We start from the raw sequence: 23640 nt of genomic DNA, 5'->3' as shown, positions 1-23640 counted from the left end.
CTGTCCCACCTCACAGTGAAAACAAAGAATGATCTATTGGGCCTTTCCTAGGACTGCAGGAAAGGTTCACCACCATAACATCTATTATATAACTAAGTCCATTGAAGACTGAAAGAGAAACACATGTCAGGTAGATTTTTAAAAAAATAGACATTTGAAAAAATCCAACCAGATTTATGATCTAAAAAAACAACAACAACAACAACAAAAACAAGCACAAAAACACCTCTGGGAAACCGGAGAACGAAAGAAACTTTCTAAACCTAAGAAAGGACAGTCTTGAAAAACTTCCTGAAGGCATCGGACATAGCCAGGAAATTTCAGGAACATTTCCATCAGAGTTATGGACACAGCCAGGGTGTCCAAGGTCACCCCAACTATTAAGCGTCGCCCTGGAGTTGGGCCACTGCACGGCAACCATGGACGTAGCCTTGCTGTCGTTTGTGGCCTCCCTATCATCAGCCTCCGTTTTTAATGTGGAAAGCTTCTGGAATCTGCATGCCATCCGTGAGCAGGGGCCATGCTGATCTTCTCCGAATCGTTCCAGTTTTAGCCTATGTGCTGCCGAAGCGATCGCTGTCTGCCTCTTCTGACACTGAACTTCCGCGTGGCCCCTGAATTGTCCTTAACACTCCTGCGTGTTTCATGCCTCAGCGTCCCAGCTGTATTTAAGCATTCTACACTTACACATCCCCCAGTGTCCCAAACATAGGCGAACTCACTCTGTAAATGATTTTTGATCATCCGAAGGCCGAGGGAAAAGGAAACCAAGAAATCGGCATAAGGAAACCAAACGCCTGTTTTCCTGTTATGGCTGTGACCCCTCAGGAAGCTGCCCTCTCCTGTTGGGTAGACCCGGACCTCAACTTGCTTTCCAAATAATTAAGAGAAATCTGTGCTTCTGTGGTTTTAACTTCTGGCCCCTCCGCCACGCCCCTGTCCTGTATTTGCGCTGTTCTTTTATCCAGTGCTTCCTGAGTGCTTTCTGCTGTCTGCTGAATTTTGCATCGATAGCCCCCCACGGGGCCAGCTTCTAAGAGCAGCTTTGTCCTGAGGTGGGGTTCCTGTTCTGCTCTGCTATTCTGGTCCTTCCTAATTAAGGTGCCCCGAGTTTGTGATCATGCTGCCCTTTGTATTAGTTCCCTAGCACTGCTGTAACAAAATATCATAGACAGGGGGCTTAGACAAGAGAAATGTATTGTCTCACAGTTCTGGAGTCTATAAGGAGCAAGATCAAGGTGTTGCAAGGGCTGGGTCCTGAGGCTGTGAGAAGAATCTGTTCCATGCCTCTCTCCTGGCTTCTGGTGGTTGCCGGTCATCTTTGGATTCCGTGGCTTGTCGAAGCATCACCCTAATCTCTGCTTTCATGTTTACACAACACTTGGCCTGTGTGTCTGTGTTCAAATTTCCCCTTTTATAAGGACACCAGTCAGATCAGGTTAGGGCCCACCCAAATGACCTTATTTTAACTTGATTACATCTGGAAGAACCCTAATTCCAAATAAAGTCACATTCGGAGGTACTGGGTTTTAGGTATCTTTGGGCGAGGGGGAAAAAATTCAATCCCTAACACCTTCCTCTTTTGTTCAGGAACACTAGCCCTAGCTTTCTGTGTTGTGACCACAGGGTGGTTAACTCAGGGCCAGATCGCGATGAGTACAACCGTGCTATCAGTCCCGACACTTTTGTGATCCGTGATTAGTCTGCCAATTACCAATTTCATCCCCATAGACTTTTCTCCTTCCCCTCTCCTCCTGTTTGCATGGGCTAGAGTGAGAGCAAGAATGGAAGGTTGTGGGGTGCCCTGGTTAAGCCAGTTAAGCCTCTGACTCTTGATTTCAGCTCAGGTCATGACCTCATAGTTTGCAAGTTCGAGGCTGTCATTGGGGTCTGTGCTGACAGTGCAGAGTCTGCTTGAGATTCTCTCTCTCTCCTTCTCTCTGCCCCTCCCCTGTTCTCTCTCTCTCTCTCAAAATAAATAAACTTAAAAAAAAAAGAAATGGAAGGTTATAAAGTCAGACTTTTAAAACCATCCCAAATGGAACCATTGAGGCCCATTAAATACAAGAGAGTTAAAAAGTACTTCTGGGGGCACCTGGGTGGCTCAGTCGGTTGAGTGTCTCACTCTGGATTTTGGCTCAGGTCATGATCTCAGGGTCATGGGATCGAGCCCCTTTGGGGCTGATCTGCACTGAGCACAAAGTCTGCTTAAGGTTCTCATTCTCTCTCTCTCTCTCTCTCCCTTTGCCCCCTCCCCCATTCATGCATGCATGCTCTCTCTCTCTAAAATAAAATAAAATAAAATAAAAGTTCTTCTGGATCACTTAATCCAAAATTACTGTTCTGTTGACTACTGTTCTCTGCTGGAAGCCAAAGCATCTCCAACCCATGAAACCCGGCACCAAAATTTTCCCTTGTCTCCTTAAACAACTAAACAGTGGCTGCTTTTTTACTTAGCATCCTGAGTGCTGTTGATTTGTGGTAAGAAATGTTTTGAAATGGAAGCACCCCAGGCTCCAGATGTAAATGGAATTAAGTCAGAAAATCCCAGCAAGTCAGAGGATGTACCTGTTAGGACGCTGCCTGCAGAAACCCACAGAGTGCTGCTGCCCGTACACTTGGCCATTTGTTTTCCCTCTGAAGCTGACTTGGTTCGCCCCTGGGAAATTTCCTAACTTCTAATACTTCGTGACCTTGGGATCTGGAGGCTGTTTTTTTCGTCCTTCTTTTTTTTTCATTCCCATTATTCCTCTATCAGCACTCATGACCCTTACTGATGCCATTTGGGACATTTTTTGCCATTCACTCTAATTTATTCTGAGAACCAGATTCGGCTTAAGTTAAATTAAAAAAAAAAAAAAAGCAGCTATTGTACCAAGAGGGCGAAATAAGTGGTTTCTGCTTTTCATTTTGTGGATTTCAGCACATTAGCAGTTCTAGCAGAAGGGAAGATTTGCAACTCTGTTGTTTTGATGGTGATGATGGTGGTCATGATCATACAATGGTAGTATCTAGCACTCTACTGAGCATTTTATATAGATCATTTTATTTATTCTTCATAACCCTAAGAGGAAGCTACTATAATTTGAACTATACATGGCCAAATGTGAGCCAGAAGGTTTTCCCTAAAGACAAAATTGGGAGGCAGGATAATTCCAGTTGGTAGAGGATGCTGATACTGTTTTTCCTCCAAGTTCCACATTAGCGCATGAGTGTTGAAATCAATTAGATACTCCATTCATTCTATTAGGTTCGCATGTCAAAGAGAGGGAATGCGTTATGCAATAAAAAATAGAAATTGTCTCATGTTTTTACACTAAGAACTGTTGAGAAACCCTAAGATAGTTCTTCTGTTTTCTTTTCTATGCAACGTTTGTGGATCTATCTAGAATTCTGTGTAATCAACCTGTGACCAAGATTTGAAAAGCAACAAGATAAGATTATACTCGTATGGCCTACAGATTGGCATATGAGCCAATCGGGAAATGCAAGCATGCAGTTAACTTTCATAATCAAGTTTCTATGCAAAACATGACACAAATTCAAGAGAGGGCAGGATAACATTGCAGAATTAGGGATGGATAGAGTGAGGCATCTAACTCTTTAGCAAGTCATACAAACAGAGGAACATAAACTGTTAAGACTTTGTACCTGTTTTTACCCTGCTAGTTCTTCTGGCACCCATGGGAGGCCTGATGTCTCATAGCCCTGTGTAAAAATTAATGACATCCAGCTGAAGTCCAAGTTTGTCTTAAACGCCCCAGAGAGAAATGAGTTGTGCTCAAGGATGCTCTTCTAATTGTGATGATCCAGAAAACAAAGTCTTGCCTGGCAGGAAGTCACAGTGCACGTGGACCTGAAACACCTACTTCCAGTTCTGATCCAGAAAGACCGAGAACTGGGATGCTGTCCAGCAGCAAAGAGCATCTGAAATAAGCAAATAGGAAGCAGATTTTGTCAGGAAACTGAGTAAAAATATCTTACAATTCTCTGCTATGGAAGATAGAGCTAAGAGAGGACACGATGTGGGTCGATACAAGTTTGAACGGACATGGTGAGTGAATGCCCAGGACAGCAGGACCCCTGTTAACCTCCTTAACCTTCTAAAAGTGGCGATACTGTTGCTCAAACAGGTCTTCTGAGAAGAGGGTCCCAAGAGGGGATTGAACATGCAAGAACTTTTTTAGGGGAAATATCTGTGAGAGGAAATGAGGAGGGAACCAGAAAAGGCTGGAAGAACCATCCAGAAAGGTTCAGGTCTGACACCAGAAGAAAGAAGGAAGGAAGGAAGTGAGCTCTAGATCTGTGCTGACCCAGATGGTGAACGCTGGATACTTGAAATGTGACTAGTGCAGCCGAGGAACTGAAATTACCGTATTTTAATCCATTTAAAGTGAATGGTGGGGGTGCCTGGGTGGTTTGGTAGGTTAAGTGTCCGACTTCGGCTCAGGTCATGATCTCACGGTTTGTGAGTTCGAGCCCCACGTCGGGCTCTGTGCTGACAGCTCAGAGCCTGGAGCCTGCTTCAGATTCTGTTTCCCTCTCTCTCTGCCCCTCCCCCACTTGCACTGTCTCTATCTCTCATAAATAAATAAACTCCAAAATTTTTTTTTTAATAAATAAAGTGAATTCATCTGGAAATCGCCTCATGCCGCCAGTGGCATTGGAGCCCTCGAGGATGGAGGAATGATGACTCAGAAGGAGCATGAGTCCTGGAATGCCCAGTGGAGCAGAGCTGCCCCACTACACTGGACTACTTACCTTGGACTTTTGGAATAAGAGAGAGAAAAAAGTCACTATCTTTAGGACAGGAAGGGTAATGTGGCATCATATTAATCGCAGTGATCTGAAGGTGGATGTCTCAGCTCGAGCAGAGAACAAATTTGCCCTTGTTCCACCTTTTTTGGTCTATGCAGGTCCTCAACAGATTGGATGATACCCACCCACATTGATGAGGGTGGTCTTCCCTCAGGCTACCAACTCAAATGCCCGTCTCTTCTGGAGATACCCTCACAGGCACACCAAGAAATAATGTCTTACCAGCTATCTGGGCACCTCTCAGCCATCAGGTTGACACACACAGTTAATCATCATGGGCAGGGAGATATGAGATTCTTTATACATTTTTGCCATATTCTCCTTTCTCACCACAGGGCAAGGCAGAACACTTTGGGGGAACACGTCTGCCAAAGTTCCTGCCCCCTGCTAACTCGCATTCCAGCGGGGAAGATTGGTAAGTGGTGCCATCCATACTCGGAGAAGGAGGGCCAAGTGGCATCTTGGATTTGTCAGTGCACATGGGCTGCTCCCTAGAAACCCCAGTAATACACTAGTCTCCAGCAGAGGAGCCCTGAGAAGGAGGCCTGAGATCCAGCCTCGGTGCGGGCAAGCTAACCAGTGGCGGACTAGGATATGGGGGGTACACAGCCCACCTGTCTTCTTCAGATGAGGCTTGGAGGTGGGCCGCGTACCCGTGTCCGCATTTACAGGCCTAGCAAATCCTTGGCACACAATACCTGTCTGTTGCTTGAGCTTATGGGCTGGCCATCTCTCTTGCGTCTTGGGATGGAAGAGTCTAGAGAGTCAGAAGGAGCGGTTCCAACCCAACACTCGGTCAGCTTTCAAAGCCTTCACGTTCATTATTGCCATCCCTGTGAAAGAGTTAAAGACTCACTCTTTAAAGGTTGAGAAGTCTCGTCTTTGGGACCCTGGGGAAGCAGGGGCATCTGGTCTCCCGGAGCAAAGCCTTCCCATGGGGGAGAAGTGACGTGTGTGCACTTTAGGGGGAGAGGCAGGCTGAGGGGCGGGGGAAGAAGCTATTTGCAAGGGAATTTGAAAGCTTTTCCTGCTACTTTACCTTCTCAACACCAAATAAAATGGTTCCTTGCAAGGACTGCTGTTTCCCGGGGACAGTTTGGAAACCTGTTGCTACAAACAGTGGCTCAGAACCACGCAGACTCGTTCTCTTCAATTCTGGAGGGCAGCCCTTGGACACAAACCTGAGGGGGCCAAAACCTAGGCGTTAAGGGGCTGCATTCCTCCTGGACACTCCAGGGCAGAACTTGAAGTCTTGCTTTTTCCAGCTCCCAGAGGCTGTCCACATTTTTGAGCTCACAGCTTGTCCCTCAGCCTCAGATCCAGCAGCTACGTCACACTGACCTCTGCTTCTGTCCTCACATCTCCTTCCACGCCTCTGAGCCCCCTGCCTCCTGCTCTCACGTTTTAGAACCCAGTGATTGCACTGAGCCCACCTGGAGAATCCGAGCTACTCCTCCAACTGAGATCCACTGATAAGCAACCCTGTTCCCATCTGCTATCTTAATTCCCCCTCGCCACACAACCTAACATACAAGTCTGAGATACCTTTGCGGGGGAGCAGTATTCTGCTACCAGGGAAACACTATGGGCACACAGTAGGTGGGGGACCAAGGATGCTAACAACTGTGAGACTGTCCCCCACAAGGAAGGGTTTTCCTCCCAGAATACCACCAGTACCCTCTTGAGAAACATAGCTAGAGCCTTGTTCATCCAAGATGCTTCGTGCTTGGCAGTGCAGAGAAGGAGGGGGTGGCTTAGCTGGGCATGTCAAGGTGCCCTCCATATTTGTAATTACAGCATCGAAGAAAGAATGAGAGTGGACGAGGAAGAGACACGGAGAGAAAAAGAAACGAGATGGACATCTATACAGGTAGTCTGCCATCGTCTCATGGAGAGGCTGCAAAACTGGACTTAATGATTCCCAGACTTGCCCGCAGAAGACAACGTCCCACCCATGAAAAGAGGTCACACGAGAGATCAACTTGAAATGGAGTTCAGCAGGGAGAAGGGTGGCGTGCCTGTGGCATCCACCCTGCGGGGCAGCCCTGAGCGGGGGTAGAGCGTTAGAGCTGTGGACAGCTTCCCACGCCATCCGCATCGGCTGGAGCTGCCAAGCCTTCCAGAGCAAGACAGAGCAGGGGCTTCTGGGTTCAGGAGCGGGTTCTGGGATTCCTGCCTAGAAGCTCCTTCTGCGGCCCAGCTGTAGATTCCGTGCACCACACTCCCTGCATTCAGTCACTTTCCGTGCTCGCCGGCTGGAGGAAATTCACGGTGGAGCCCCCACGGGGAGGTCTCCAGCAGAGGACCCTTGCACCTGTATCCACGGGCATCTGTAAGACAGAAAGAATGCCCACTTCGGGGACGTGAGAGTACAGTACATGACAATAATCAGCCCCTCATTACTCCTAGGAGATCACTGACCGAGTTTACCCGGGAAAAAGAGCAGCCGACAACCAAGAAAAAATAAGACTTGCAACCAAATTATTTGTACTTTTCAGCTTTTGCCGTGGCAATAAGCAGCCTCCACATGTCAGTGGCTTGCACTGGAAACAGTTATTTCCTGCTGATGAGACACGAGGCGGGGACAAGGCAGCCATGACTTGGCTTCACTTGGCTCTTTTGGGCTCTGCTTGGCACAACTCCGGTCTTATTCCAGAACCCGGGCTAAAAAGGTAGTGCATTCTGGGACGTGCTGTTCCTACGGTGGAAGGCGGGAGCCCCAGAGCCTGGGCCACACCACAGGATCACATGCGAGGCCTCTGCTCAGCCGTGGCAAATGTCTGGTCACTCACATCCCAGTAACCAGAGCATCTTACAGCCCAGCCAAGCCCAGTGAAGGGAGCGCACATGCCTCCCAGGAGGCTGCTCTGGGAGGAAATGTGGTGGTGAGGGGGATGCATCATTCTTTATAGAGACGAACTAAGGGTTAGGAACAATAGTCCGACTAGTCCTCAGTCACTGTCGCAAGACTGGATACCATCCACCCCACGGCCCTACATGCCTGTTAATTCCCCCTAAGTTGGAAGGATCAGACCTTCCCATTAGTCCAGGAGAGCCCTGTTTACCCTGGTTGTACCTAAGTCTCACTCAGTTGAGCACTGGTCCCAGATAGAAGTGCCTCAGGTTGGATAATACACAACAGAGTCTCTTCCTCGTGGCCACGTCCTTTACCTCTTAGCTATAGATTCTTCTCATCAGCAGGTTGGGGGGGGGGTGGTCTTTTGTGAAGTAATATCCAGACTGTGGGAGGACATCCTTGCTGCAGTTCTGACGCGGCAGACGGGGGGGGGGGGGGGGGGGGTAGGGAGCCAAGGGCCCTGGGGCCTCCTGTCATCTACTAGTTAGGACCCAAGGCAAGGAACTTAGCCTCTCTGACCCTCAGTTTTGTCCCCTGAAAACTGGAATTAGGCTACATGACAAAGATGTCTTGAGGATCACCTGTGAGCTAGGAATGCAGCCCCACATTCCTCATACACAATTCCAAATCTCAACGTGCCTAAAAACCTAAGGGTGTGGTCATTTCATTTAGCAGCAAGATCTGAACTGTTGGAGGGTCAGTTATAATCTTTTTTAATATGAGTGAGCTTGTATGTTGTTTATAGATTTCTCTTAAAAAATACAAATGGGGGCGCCTGGGTGGCTCAGTCAGTTGAGCATCCAACTTTGGCTCAGGTCATGATTTCATAGTTCATGGGATCGAGCCCCATATGGGGCTCTGTGCTGTCAGAGTCTGCTTGGGATTTTCACTCTGTCCTCTCTCTCTGACCACCCCCAACTTGGTCTTTCTCTCTCTCAAAATAAATAAATAAACTTAAAAAAAAATACAAATGAAGTTGACGCCCAGGTGCTATACCAGACCTAACGTAATATCCTATGTTTACGCCATTGTACCCATTGTATTAGGGCTCTCCAGAGAAATAGAATTGATAGGATGGATGGCTGGAGTGATAGATGATGATAGATAGACAGAGTTTATTTTAAGGAATTGGCTCACGTAATTGCAGAAGCTAGCAAGTCCAAAATCTGCAGGTAGACCAGTAGGCTGGAGACTAGGGAAGCGTTGGTGCTGTAGTTTAGGTCCAACAGCTGTTTGATGACAGCATTCCCTCTTCTTCTGAAAACAGTCTTTTTCTCTTAAGGATTTCAATGGATTGGATCAAGCCCATCCACATAATGGATGTACTCAAGGTCTGTTGTACTCAAGGTCTGTTGAACCTGTTGTACTCAAGGTCTACTAAATTAGATGTTCGTTTCATCTAAAACTGTTCTCACAGAAGCACCTAGAATAGTGTTTGACAGAATATCGGGGCACCATTGGTGCAGCCGAGGTGACACATAAAATTAACCATCACAGCCATGTTCCTTTATAAAATCAGAAAAATGGAATGTTGATGCAGGTCTGGGGCCACCTCAAGGTCAATTGGTTCTGTCCAGCAGGAGCAGGTCCCGGCAGAGCACCGTGAGAGGGGAGAAGAACACATCCATATCCAAGCCATTTAGGATGTCCCTGACTGTGCCCTGAGTTCATTCCCTGCTACCCCGAGACCCCAGTATCACCACTCTTGTCAGCACCCCTGCAATTTGAGGAAGTGGGGTCTCCAGAAAGCGTTAAAAAATCCATGGGCAGGAATTCTGACCTGAGATATTTCACTTGGAGCATCTCTGTGGGAGCTTCAAGCATTTGGGCATCTGACATTGGACCAACATCAATCAGAGTTTAAGGAACCCACTTGAGGTGGGGGCTTGTGTCCACTTGCCTGTAAGCGAGGATGGCCAGGCCACGACTACGTGTGGGATTTCCCCAGACTCAAATGTTCACTAATTTTGTTTGCATTGTATGACTTTTTACTCCCATCACTTCAACGCATTCTTATTATGTGAAGTAAATGCCAGTCGCCAAGAGACAGCTCATCCTGCTGTCCTTCACTGCCTGGCTCTCACCAGCGGGAGTCAAGATGTACCCTGGGCACTGAGGCTGGCTCACAGCACCTCCTCCCCACATGGGACAGTGTCCCCTCCCCACATGGACAGGGCCGCCTCCCCACATTGGACAATATTCCTAATGCCTGGAAACATTTGGCAGTAGCTGCCCTGGTAGTTAAGAGTTGGCCATTCTCTCATTTCAATACCATACCTTCTCCAAATCTTGGATAAAGATCTAATAATTTGTTAGCCATGTAAAATTGCTTTGAAAAAATCATTAAAATAGTGTCATGGGTCTACTCGTGGTGTCTGCTCTGCTGAATTATGTATGTATATTCACGGCAAGAACATCATCACGCAGGAGCTGTGATTTCTTAGCCTTCACTCTTTACATGTTAATCTCCAGTCTGTTGATCTGAGTAGAATATATTTCACCAGCATTATCATTGCAGAAATTATCCAGCTTTGGTTCTGATTGAAAGTATAAATAACATTTCTTTGCATAATCACGACAGCAAATTGAACTAAGAAATGCCTGGCCACTAAATTCTCAAAGGACTTTTGTACTTAACTCATAAACCACTCTGATCGATAATCCATTCCAAGGTATATATTTTATTTTGGCTTCTGTAATCATTGCTGGCTTTTAAAAGTCCATATTTTGGGAATAGCATATGAATTCCCATTTCTTGAGAGGGCGAATTAACACTTCTCAAAGCTTAACACTATTTATAGATTCTAAATTGGGGACAGGGACTTTTTTTAAGTTAACAGTATTAAGGAACCCCTCTATGGCAGGCCTTTTTACATATGTTCCTGTCATTAAGTTTGGAAATCTGTTTTTCCTTTTATTATTACATCTTGTGCAGCTTCTTGGCCTCATTCTTCTATTCTCTTTCCTCTGTAACGTCTTCTTTCTTGATGGGATCCCTCTGAATGTAAACAGCGTTGTCTCCACACACAGATTTGCCAGAAGCTCTTTGTAAGCCCAGGGGTTGTAAGACTCACGGCTGATGAGTTCTGCATTCAGGTGCCCCGGGGAGCCCTGGTGTCAGCTTCCTCGGACGTGAGTCGGACACAGTTCTGAAGAGTCCCCTCAGGGCATGACCTGTGTGTGCGTGTGGAGACATGATGTGAGGGTGTGTGAATGTGGGTATATGTGAATGTGTGTGTATGCATGTGTGTATCTGTGAGTCTGTGTGAGACAGTACAAGAGAGCATGTATGCATGTAGATGGGAATGCGTGTGTGTGTGCGTGTGCGTGCGTGTGTGTGTGTGTGTGTGTATGTGTGTGTGTGTGTGTGTGTGTGTTGGTGGGGATGTCCAGAGTGGAGAAAGCCACCGAACACTTGCGTGAGAAATAATCTTTTATTTCTTAATTTTCTTAAGTAAAAATAACCCTTAATTTTAGGGTTAGCTTTTTCCTCACTCAGCTACAGGGTGACAAGCCCAGTCAGACACTAAAAATCAAAGCCTCTGAGGCCGGGGGCGAGGGTCAGAAAGGCTAGGAATCTCCCAGTGTGGGGGCTGGAAACAGGACATGAAATTCTGACCAAAACTCAGGTCGTAACAGAATCTCTAGTACAGAGCAGAGAATCCCACATCTGCCCCCCTACCCAACCCAGGGCAACCTGGTAAAGGCCTTCTTGTTTTTTTAAGTTATTGAACACACTTTTTTTTTTTTTACGATTGCTACCCAATAATGCAATGCACAGAAAAAATACTCAAATAGTACAAGCGGACTTATAAAGGGTGGCAGTCCCCCGCCCCGTGCTTCCCAACCCCCTCCCTGTGGTCCTTCCCTCTTCTAGACGTTACCCCCGTATCTCTATGAAATGTGCTCTGCTTGGCATTATTTCATTTGTCAGCTTCAGTGTTACGTGTCGGTGTTTTCCACTGCGATCAGAGGGTTTAGCTTAAGTTTGCCTTACCACCGCTCCCAACCAAGCGCATCACTATTTTTAGTTTTCCTATTGTTTCCTTTGTAACCCTGAGGAATTTGCTCGCACTTCATGCTCCGTCTGGTACAAACCACTCACCCGGACTCTGTGAGGCGGTGGCGGCTTGTCCCCTACCCCAGGAGCCCTTCGGGGCTTCATTGACTTCATCTGCAGAGTTGGTTCCCAATGTTATACAGCAGCAGTGATTATCCGCCCCAGACTGAGAAATCATGTTTACATGCAGCTGGGTGGTGTGCTTTGATATCCTTTTTTGCTCTACTGTTCACTGCACTCTCTCTGGAGTTTCCAACGCCTTTGAACCCGTTGCCTTCTTTGTGTCTTTTCCATTCTTGTTCCCCTCAAACTCTCCAGCAGTCGAGCTCTGTGGTCACATCCTCCTTCCGCCCAGGCACACCCTCCAGGGGCTCTTCAGCCTCCTGCTCCTGACTGCCCTGGGGCTGCCCTGCTGGGGGGCAGGACCCTCTGTCCTCTGGCCCTGCTGTCTTCCTTCCCCGCTTGATTCAGGCTCAAGGAGCTCTCAGTGAAAGAACACTCGTAGATAACATTTGGGAATCCTTCCACATCTGCACCTTTTTCCGCCCTGCCTTCTCACTTTCTACTTTGATAGTTTGGCTGGGTAGAGAAATTCCAGTCACCTTCCTTCAGATTGGTAGTGTTTTAGCACCCACCATGGATAAGAAGAGATCTTATTTCAAACCCGCTTATGTTCCTAGCAAGAACTTTGCTGCACCCTTGGTCTCCTGAAAATGGGTCTGGGTATAGGTCTCCCCACTTGTGCCACTGAGAAACCAACCAATGGGCTGCCTCAGTCTGAACACTCCTGTCTTTATTCTGGACAATTCTCAATCTCTATTTTTCATATAACTCCACTCTATTTTCTTTTATTGATTCCTGCTAGTCACATATTGAACCTCATACATTCTTCCTTCGGGTCTTTTGGGGTTTTTTTCCTCTTATATATTTTATCTCTTTTTTCTTATTCTCCTGACAAGATGATCTCTATTTTGTCCCCCTACCCTTCCCTGATTTTTGAAATTTCTCAACAATTATTTCTCACTTTAAAAGCTTTTCCTTATCCTCTGATTGCTCCCTCTTCCTGTAAAACCTTTTTCTTGCTTAGCAGAAGCAATATATACACACACACACATATATATTGAATCTATGAGCGTACAAAATGGTGGGGGGGGGGGTTTCTTTTCACACACAAAGAAGTGTTCTTTTATTCCTTGTATTATCTCTGTTTGCTTTCATATATGTCTTTTGCTGTTTCTTCCTTTTCCTGTTCATCTGCCTTGGTCTTTCTAGCCACTGGCAGAGGCTGCCACATCACTTGGTCCCTACTCACCCATTCCCAATTAAGTACAAAGCTGCCTCGAAGCTCATTATACGTGGGGGGCACTTCCTCATGCTGGGGATGGGCCCCAAATGCAAGAAGGCAGAGTCTGCTGCTTGGGAAACCAGTTCCCAGGACTAACTAGCTGGAGTTCTCTTCAGATATTTCAGTGAGTGTCTTCAGAAAATAATGCGACTTGGAAAAAGGGATGTCGATGAGGTAATGGAGACTTGTTTTATGTGTGCTGTCGTTATTGTTGCTAACTAGGAAATAAATTCTTTTTGTGATGGGGTAGTCTTCCTGGGAGACAGAGGAGGATCTGACCCTTACGAAAGTACAGCATGTCCAGCAACCACGTCAACATCCCTTACAGTAAGGAGGGAGGAAATCGAATCAGATATTTCTCTGCAGTTAACAAAACCAGTGGAATTCAAGCCCAGCCCGCAAGCCCGTCTGGATTTCCCAGCTCACGATGCAGCTGAAACCTCACTGGGATCCCTGATGGGGACGAAAACCACAGCACTCTTAGCATGAAAAGATTTGAACCCAAATGAAACAGAACTCTTTAATTATATCAAAATGGGGATGTAGACTGTCCTCAAACGCATTCTCTGCTACTTACGGCTTCCTTTGCTTCCTTATATCAACATTCCTCAAATTATGTGTAAAACCAGACTGCTTTCCTTGCTGGTGTGCAATCTTAGAGATGGGAGTGACTTCGTAGTCACTGATTTAAGCTCTAATCTCAGAGATGAAGAAAAGGAAGCCCAAGGAAGTTTCCAAAGTGCAATACCAAGGTCATACAACCAGCTGGTGGGAGAGGATGTTAATTAATGATTTTTGCCATTATTCTGGTAGTGATAAGTAACTTGGAGTGCTTCTTAAGATCTTAAGGATGGGCATGTCCTCAACCCCACTGCTCTGAGAAATCATTATTTTCATTCTCTTTTCTCAGAAATGCACTCCAGATTCTGACACTTTATGTATCCTACCTTCTATTACGAACATTCCTCTACTTGGTTTTCAGTGATATACACTGGGGAAAAAAGACAATGCTTCCAGGATATAATTTAATTTAATTTGGGGAGATTACCCTTCCTTTGGAGTATTTGCATGGAACTCTGTGGTGCACGTTTACATGGGGCATTTGTTCCGCAAATGAGTTGAAAATTTTGTTGATTTTAAAATACTGTTCATCAGGCTGCAGAATCTCAATGACAAGTATTGGTTCCCCAAGCCATCTCGTACATACACATCAGGTTCCATTTCCAGACACCGGGCACCTTGCCATTGTCCCATTCAGATACAGGTGGTTTCAGAGCAGGACTGCGTTAGCAAAAGATAATGAGCAAAGCTGCTTGCGATAACAGACCTTTTGGCAGATTTATTTCTGCCCAACATTCTTAGGACGCGGCTGGATATTGACAAACTGTGAGAGAGAAATTTCCAGGTAAAAGAAAAGGATCTTTGAGAGTTCCAGGGTTTGGGAGTGGAGCTGGGGGGTCCAAACGGTCCAGAGGCCGTTTCTGAGGCCAGCAGCTCCCTGTACAAATGGGGACCCCACCGCTGTGCTTTCCAACACCCTCGTTAGCTGTGGCCTCCGTGAGTCACCTGCCTTCCTTTGGGCTTTGGGTTGTGCATTTGTGAAACGAGGCACAGGGCAGGGGACGGGGGAGACGCCCAGGGATTGTTACAGCCTGAGGATTTCATGTTTCTATGTCACAAATAAAAAAAAATTTCTGGAATGTGGCTAAAGAACAAGCCATTTAAAGTCTCTCTGTCTCTGGCTGCAGAACATTCAACAGAGGCCTGCAGAGTTCTTTACCGACGAGCTGAGTGTATTTCAGGTCACACCAAGGTTGAAAACGCAGCATGTCTCGGTGACAAGTGCCTTAGAGATCTTTTGAAGGCATTCACGTCTGCTTCAGTGTTTCTCTAGCCCAGGGTCATATTTTATCTTGAATTGTGATGTTGACGTCGAATTATAAATACTGCAAGTGTTAATACGCATGTTCAGTTACATAACACAAGTGGATAACATTGATAACATTGTTTAAGTGAGTAAGTTCAATTAAAAAAAAAAAAGCCTCCTGTGTGACCCATGGATATTCTCATCAGCATTTGAGGCTGACCTGTGACTTACGTGTGTGGCACCAGCACCGAAAGCAGCGTAATCAACTTTGTAATAAACCCGATTCCTCAGCCCCCGTCACCGCCGACCGTGACAAAGGGCGCGCACAAACACAACTCGTGCCCGCTCCCTGGAGCTGGGGGCCCGCCCCTGGAGGTCACATCGCTGGGGCCACCTCAGTCCTTGGCGAGGACACTCCCAAAGAGGCAGTGTGGCACCTGCGTCCTGCTCCCTCACGGTGCCAGTGGTTACAGGAATGCCTGTTCGAAGCCAGGGCTTCCTTGGAAAAACACAGGTCAAACCAAAGCCAGCTGCTCTTTGGACAGTGACCTGGTGCAACGTGACAACCGACAACGGCAAAGGCAGGCAGGAGCCCGGGACACCAGAGTGACGGGCCCCACGAATTCTCTGCATCTTGTAAACCCTCCCCGACCTTCATTTCCACCTGTGTTCACGGGATTCTGTTTTCAAGAAGGACGTGGGTCTGGAAAGAAAAGAGCATTTACTTTAACGTCAGCCCAGAAAACTCTTGGGAAGGAGCCAGTGGTCATGCGGAAGAAGGGCATGGGTTTTCAGGTGGCGGAATCAATAAAATCCAGAGCACAGATTTCCCAGCCGGCTCGGCCCTGCACCCTCCCGCCCACCCCCACCCCCCACCCCCCCCCCGGGCTGCTGCCTTTCTGCTCCGTCTCCTGGACAAAGCGGTCACGGTCACGGCGGTGGGAGGGAAGAAGGCTACACCCCGGCTCCCCCATAAAACGGGAAAAGAGAGTAATGCGGTCCCAAGGATGAAATAAGTAAGCCCCTCTGCCCCTGGACTCTAACTTCAGACATTGGGCAGATGTGTTTCTTCTCGCCATCAGGGTGGCCCCTTTGAGGGTTTCACGTGACCACATCTCAGAGGGACTTCTCTCAATATTCCAATTCCAGAGCAAGCTGACTTGAAAAAACAATATTAGCCCAGACTGGCAGTGTGGATCCAGCAGGAGGGAACAGACCTACAGTGTCGGTCTCTTTAGGGTTATATGATGACAGAATGTCCAAATGTCGCCAGCCCCCAAGGAGCATTGAGGCACAAACCCTCCCTCCTGACCTCAGGACATCACCAACTTGCGACAAACAGGGACAAGAGCAAATGGCAGCTCAGTGCTGGGAGGACTCTCCCAACAAAGTACCCGCCTTGCTTCCTTTTCCCCTGCGAGACGCCCCGCAGGACCCCGTAAAGGTACAAAGTGCTTCGTCTCCTCCCCAGAGGCTCAACAGGAAGTAAAGATCACAAGAAAAGGCCGCTCCATCAAGAGATCTTAAGTCAGAGTAACAAAGTCCTAAGCTCCCAGGGCAGAGCTCAGTTTATAACTTCTGGACCCTGGCCCGGGTTTTGATAGCACCGTCGATATTCCCGTGCGAAAACTTAATAGGAAAAAAAATGCACTGAGAAGGTTGGGTTTTCAATGCGATTGCTCCCAACGTGCGTGACCGGAACAATCGATAAAGACGTCGAGTGAGTTTGGATGGTCACCCGCACGCACCCAGGACCTGGACAGCCCTTGAGAGACATAGGCTCTGTTCATAAAGAGCACTCAAGGGTTAAGACATAATAAACGATCTGCGCAAGCAGTCATTTGAAAGTGACAACCGAGACCTAAGAGGAGCTTAACAATATGTGTGTGACAGATAAGTTTGAATATGCAGGATTGGAAAGATAATGTTTCTCATGTGCTTCTTTAATTATAGCTTTGGAAGAGAAGGTTGTCAGTTACGCCTTCCTGGAGGAAACTGTCTTGCGATGTCTCCGTGAATTACGGCTGTCTGTGTATTGTTGAGAAGGTTCCCCGTCCCCCGGCCTTGTGGTAGGTAGGTCCCTGGCTGGGGCACTTTATCCACAGGTTGGTCAGTGCAGTTCTCCAAAAAGGGGTGACGTCAACAGGCCATCCACTTGGACTCACGAATCCCCTGCTAGCCTCCACGAGAAACCCCATCAGCGTAAGCGCCACGTCACCTCCACGGCACTGGCCCCCTGGACACCGATACCAAAGTCCATCGTGGTCATTAATCTTATTGATGGAGAGCTGTGTGAGTCACCGATGGCTTTGTCATCTGTCGTTTGCAAAGGGGTAAGTTCAGGGAACAGGTGGACTCACATGTCAGAAAGGCCCTGACTAGGTAGAATTCCAAATGATATGCATAAATACTTCCCCCTCCAGCCGGTGAGCTTACCACCACCCTCATCCCCCTGGAGTGTGGGCTTGACCTCGTGACTCACTTCCAAAAGACAGAGGATAGAAAGGAGCGAGTAACGTGACATCGGACCCTCCACCTGAACCAAACGGTCAAAGTGATCACGCGCAGTGACGTCACGCGCGCATCGTGTGCCCCTGATACGGCGCCATCTAAGGGAACTTCACCTTCCTGGTATTCTTTCCAAAAAGTCCCTGAGCCCCTGTGTCAACATGAGAAAAGTCTCAGAGAAGCCACATTGTGGGGCATTCTACAACACTGAATAACACTCCTCAAAACCATCAAAAATGACAAAGACTGAGAAACCATCACAGACCAGAGGAACCTGGGGAGGCAGGATGCTACATGCAGTGTGCTTCCCGGGATAGGGTCCTGGACCACAGAAAGGTCACGCGTGGGGGAACTTGGGAAATCCAAACAAGGGCTGGTGTCCGGTCGGCAGCAATGCGGTGCCGTGAATCTCCGACACACCACGGCCATGCAGGATGGCATCAGGGCGGACCGGGTGAGGGGGACACAGGAACGGGGCGGGGACCAGGCGCAGGTGAGAGAGGCATCTGGATGCAAATTTATGGAGGCACTCGCTCTCAGGACGTTGCACGTGCTGGCCCTGCGTGACCCTGGGTGGGGACTCTGTGCTACATTTGCAGCTTTTCTGTGAATCTAAAATTATGCCAAAATCAAACATTTATGAAAGAGAAAGATTCTGGTTGGAATCTTGCAATATCCTCATTAGCATACAGAACTGCGGTGTTCCTGGCAAGGGAAAGGGAGAGTCTGGCACGAGCAGGAAGGGGCCGTGACCATGGGGGTCAGCCTATCATACCTGCTCTCCAGGTGCGTGTGGATCTGCCACGTTAGGTGTAACACAGACAGACAGTGTCGTTAGGCAACCCCAGCAAACCAGCCGGGGTGTAATAGTCAAGCAGGAGCACCCCAGGTAAGGTCCCCATGTGTAACAAACCCAGAAGGACTCCTTAACTCGGGACCTTAGAAACCCAATCAAGGTACCTGTGAAGGATGTTGGCCCACATATCGATGGGCTATACTCACTGCTTACACCAAATGGGGATGATACAGAATGGATGCTGGTAAGACTCCCTAAAGCACCGGGATGCCCAGGTGGCTCAGTGAGTGAAGCGTCTGACTTCGGCTCAGGTCATGATCTCACCATTTGTGGGTTCGAGCCCCGTGTTGGGCTCTGTGCTGACAGCTCAGAGCCTGGAGCCTGCTTTGGATTCTGTGTCTCCCACTCTCCCTGCCCCTCCCCCACCCACACACTGTCTGTCTCTGTCTCTCTCTCTCTCTCTCTCTCTGCCCCTCCCCTGCTCACACACTCTCTCTCTCTCTTAAAAAAAAATAAACATTAAAAAAAAAGAATCCTCAAAGCACTGACAAGAGCCCCCAAATCAAGGTGGATAGCGTCTCATTGGGTCTTGATGGGAGTGAGAACCGTATTATGTGGTCTGGACTGGTTGGAAGGACATTACTGCCCAGTAGCCCCACGCCTATTGGCCACGGAGGCTCTCAGCCTTCACTTGAGAACCTCAGGAAGGAGCCACGTGATGTTACAAATCTCTCTCCTACCCCGGGCATTCTATGTCTGCGGTCGCCTTGAAAGATGAACCTTCCCACTGGCTATGCCCTTGACAGATTGCAACAAGACACGGGGCACAGGATGGAGGGAGGGCGCGAGGAGATTTCGGGAGAAGAGTCACCTCCTACTTGAATCGAGAGCTAAAATAAGTTTCCCCATTTGTGCAGCAGCACGTAACTTCCGGTGTAATGCCATGAAACACCCCCGCTCAGAACACTCAGATGCCTGTTCCTCCTCCACTGGCCGGTGCCTGGGCACAGCCGAGGGGAGCCAACTACCCCTGGAAGCAGCCAGTGCCGAGGGAGATGGGGACATAACAACGAACAAATAGGCTTTTTTTTTTTAATTGACAAGGTGAAAAAAGTTTTAACATTGGGGACTCGTGCCTGAGGAACAGCTGAATGTCAGTGATGAAAAAGAACACGGAATAAACCCAAAATATGTTCTAAGGAAACCCCAAAATGTCTTCTGCATAATATTATCTCCCTGGGCTAGAATGCCAATTTTGAGTTTCTCACTATTTTTATTTTCTTGAGAAATAATCATTTTTATAAATAGCTTTTTAAATGTCAAACTAACCAGCTGAGTAATTTATCTCTACTTATCCTGAGTAACTTAACCCTTGGTTAATTTTCTCGGCATGTCTCAAGGGGTGGGGTGGGAGATGGGGAGGTGACATCAGCCATAAACATCCAGAGTAAGTCATACTGGCTTTGAAAGGCTTGACTTTCTCTCATACTGGCCGTGCCTGTTCCAATGGCTGGAAGGTGGTCGTCTGGCTGACATCCTGTTGGTTCTGGCCACTCATCAGTCACAGCCCACGACTGATGTCAGATAAGACAGATTGAAACCGCTGAGGAGCCACTAACCAGGGTCCACAGGTGGCCATACATCCACCCAGTCTGAGGTACTGTGGACACCTGCCCACTTGGATGGTTATGGGCTCCTTGGTCGGGGCCAATCAGAACCAGCTCAAAGCCGGGCTGAAGAGACCAGGAGGTCTAGCTTGACCCGGAACTTAGTTCTCCAAGGTCATGCAACGGCATCCGGGGCATCTGGGATTCACTAGAAATGCACATTCTTGCCCCTCCCCCAGACTCAGAGAACTGGAATTCAGGAGTGGGGACCGTGACAATGACCTGATCAAGTTCAAGAATCCCTAGTCTACAACCTTGGTTCTCAAATGGGCTGTCTGTTAAAAAACAAAAACAAAAACACATTTTACCACCAGAGGTTATAATTCCGTTGATATGGGATATGGCTCGGACACTGGGATTTTCAACACTCCTCCAGGTGACTGTGAAGGGTGACAACAATCCAGAAGCTCTGAGCCTTGGTCTTTCTTCGACTCCGTGCACTAGGGGAATACTCTGTCTTCCAGGTCCAAAACACTCGTTGGTCTCTGAGCATCAGTCTAGAGCAGGGTTCGCTGCTCTGGTTGCACACTGAATCATTTAGTGAGGTCTCCAAGATTCTTGCTAAATTGCTTTTTAATTTTATTATTATTATTATTACTATTATTATTATTATTATTTCTCAGGTAATTCTAATGTGCAACCCAAGTGAAGAATCAAGGGGTAAGAAGCCACACTCCATTCTCATTTGGGCAGGGCTGCTCTCCAACAAAGCATTGAATGATCTCACAGATGGGATTGGGGTGGGGTGATATTGTAATTTTTATAACAGGAAATAAGTTTTTGGTCTTTTCTCTTTTCCTGGCATAGAGCTCCTAAAACCCTTGGAATTTCCTGAAAGGCTGAGAGCAATTAAGGTGTCTTTTGTTATGTTAATGATGTGCCTTCTGGAAAGCACCAGAGGGATGGGGCCCCTGTGGTCAATAGAGCCAACCCTATGATTCTAGGATTGGAACTTTCAGTCTCATCCCCTGACCTCTGGGGAGGGGAAAGAGGCTGGAGACCAAGTTCAATCACCAACGGCCAATGATCTAATCAATCCTGCCTGTGCACTGAAGCCTCCGTAAAAACCCAAAAGGATGGGGTTCAGGGGGTTTCTGGATTGGTGAACACGTGGAGGTCTAGAGAGAGGGGAACATCTGGAGAGGGCAGGGAAGCTCTCCGTCCCTTCACCTGTCCTCTGCATCTCTTAAGCATAGCTGGCTGTTCCAGAGTTAGGTGTTTTTTATAATAAACCAGTCGTCTAGTAAGAAAAATGTTTCTCTGAGTTCTGCGAGCCTCTCTAGCAGGGGAACCCAAGGAGGCAGTCGTGGGAGTCTGCAATCCTCAGCGGGGCCATCAGAAGCCCAGGAGACAATTTCCCCTTGTGATTGGTGTCTCCAGGTCAACAGTGTCAGAACTGAGTTGCAGGACATCCAGCTGGTGTCCCAGATTGCTTGGTGGTGGGGAACCTTCACACATTGGAATTGGTGACCAGAATTGTCAGCTGGGAATTCAGTCCAGGGTTAAAGGTGAGTTCACTCTTCCCAGTACTTTGGGATGGCTTGGTTCTTTGCCATGCACAGACCACCCTTCCTGAATGACCCTTCTTACACCTCTCCTGGGACTTTGGGTCACAGCAAACCAAAGACCCCTGTGAGCAACGCCTTCCCGATGTCAGCCGCTGGCTCGACCTCTCTGCAAAGCTCATTCCGTGGTGGTATCGTGCTTCTATAAAGAGGAGAAGTATCATCTTTTCCCTTTTAATGTTCCCTGTTTGTATTCAGGGGCATTCATAATTAGGGCAATTTTATTAAATCTTTAAAATAAATAATCCCAAATTACATTTTACTGTAGCCTGTTTCACTGTAATTAAAATGCCCTGGTAAATATGAATCACCCAGAGGAAATCAAGGCCTCCATTTACATTTCTAAAGCAAGTGTGCAAAACCTTACTTAAAAGGATCTCAGCTCAACTGTGTCCCTTCCTCCAGGAAGCCCTCTGTGACCTCCCCCAAGGGAAACGAAACCCCTGGTCAAGGGCCTTCTGGCTCCATAGAACTTTTCTCCTTGTCACTCAAGAGTCTGCAGCCATTGACTCCTGGGCGATTTAGTTCCTCTCTGTCCGGTGAGGACTCAGCCCGCGAGGTGGCCCCCTCTTGTACCCCCAGGGCTTGGCCCAGCGGCTGACAGAGGCCTCGAATGAGCAGTGATTTCCTCCTACTGCAAAGAGCAGAGCGTGTGTCCCTTCTCTCGCCTTCGCAGCCTCCTCCGGAAAAGTGGGCAATTCGACACCCACAGGCACTGGAAGGGGTGCTGCCTTTCAGGAGCGCTGGCTGCACAGCACGCGTGGGGCTAGTCGAGCCTGGTTTGTTCCACTTTGGATTCCTTTTGCTCCAGAGGGTCGAACACAAAGCAGGGAACGTGCCACAGTTGAAGGGGTCAGAAATCCCCCAACGAGATCTTGATAAATGCTACCATGGTGGGGAGGGGGGTTAGAAGGAGCAGACCTTCTTTAAAGAGGGTGGGGCTCTTTCCCCTGATTTCCTGTGGTTGATTGCATCTCGGAAATTTTCTGGGCAGAATTACAATCTTAGCATTTGGTATGGACTGAGTTGTGTCTCCCCAAATTCATATGTTGCTGCCCTAATCCCCATCGTGACTGCATTTGGAGATGGGGCTTTCACGGAGGTGATTAAGGTTACATGAGGTCGTAAGGGTGCGAGCTGAATCCAATAAGATTCGGTATCCTTACAGGAGGAGGAAGGGACCCCAGAGCTCTCTCCCGGCACACGGAGGCAAGGCCGAGTGAGGACACAGCAGGACAGCGGCCGTCCGCAAGCTGAGGAAAGAGGGCTCTGCAGAAACCAGCTTGGACCTCAGACTTGCAGCCTCCAGAACAGCGAGAACATAAACCTTTGTGGCTGACCCTTGCCTTGTCTGTGAAACTGTTAGGGCGGCCCGAGCAGACCGACTCAGCATTCATATCTGCCTTATCAACAGCCATGTGTCTGATTTTATCCAGTAAACCTGGGACAATCAGCAAGAGGGCTTACTTGGGAGAGCGGGACTACCCAGGCATGTTGGTTTGCCTGGCCCTCCGGCTCTGGGTGTTAGGATTTCACTCACACTCGACCTCAATGCCTTGTTTTTGTACAATCCTTTATCCCCTCCCTATAACCAGGGGTTCTCAACCGGGGGCAACCTTGTCCCCTACGAAGCAAGGGTCACTTGGCAATACCTGGTTGTCCCAACCAAGGGCACGTCGCTGCTGGCTTCTGGTGGATGGGGACAGGGATGCTGCTAGACGCACAGGACAGCCCCCTCAGCCCAGGTCCACGCACAGTGACCCTGCCCCCAAGAATAGGCCGAGAAACCGGCTATTCCACAGGTTCAGGTTCTGCATAGTCACAATGTTTTCAAACCCCAGATTCGCTCAACTAAACCCATCATTAGCTGAAGCCTGTGAATAATTATATTACAGACACCAGAAGAGAGTCATGGAAGAAAATGGGAAGGAAGGAAGGAATCATTAAGTTTCCAGTGAGCTTTATTAAAACCGAACAATTAATCTTACCACATCCTAATGCAAATAAAACATTAGCTACCAGATAAGATGATGTTCTTTTCGATGCCAGCTTGTCACCTCGGCATGTTTCCCGACGGGTCTCACATTACGGTGATGGCAGGAGAGAGCCCCCGCGACATTCTCTCTGTAAACACAGTGTCAGTCATCGGAGAGGCTT

The 23640-nt window shown here is 48.0% G+C and overlaps 1 non-coding gene across 1 annotated transcript; it reads right to left on the bottom strand.

The window, feature by feature from the left end:
- Positions 1–470: 470 nt before the first annotated feature.
- On the bottom strand, positions 471–577 carry LOC125147132 (U6 spliceosomal RNA). Its single transcript, XR_007145024.1, has one exon. It is a non-coding gene; the product is annotated as a U6 spliceosomal RNA (small nuclear RNA).
- Between the last annotated feature and the right edge of the window lie 23063 nt (positions 578–23640).

Source organism: Prionailurus viverrinus, chromosome A1, assembly GCF_022837055.1.
Source record: "Prionailurus viverrinus isolate Anna chromosome A1, UM_Priviv_1.0, whole genome shotgun sequence".
Taxonomy (NCBI): domain Eukaryota; kingdom Metazoa; phylum Chordata; class Mammalia; order Carnivora; family Felidae; genus Prionailurus; species Prionailurus viverrinus.
The sequence above is the reverse complement of the archived record's forward strand: the minus strand, read 5'-3'. Positions and strand labels throughout refer to the sequence as shown.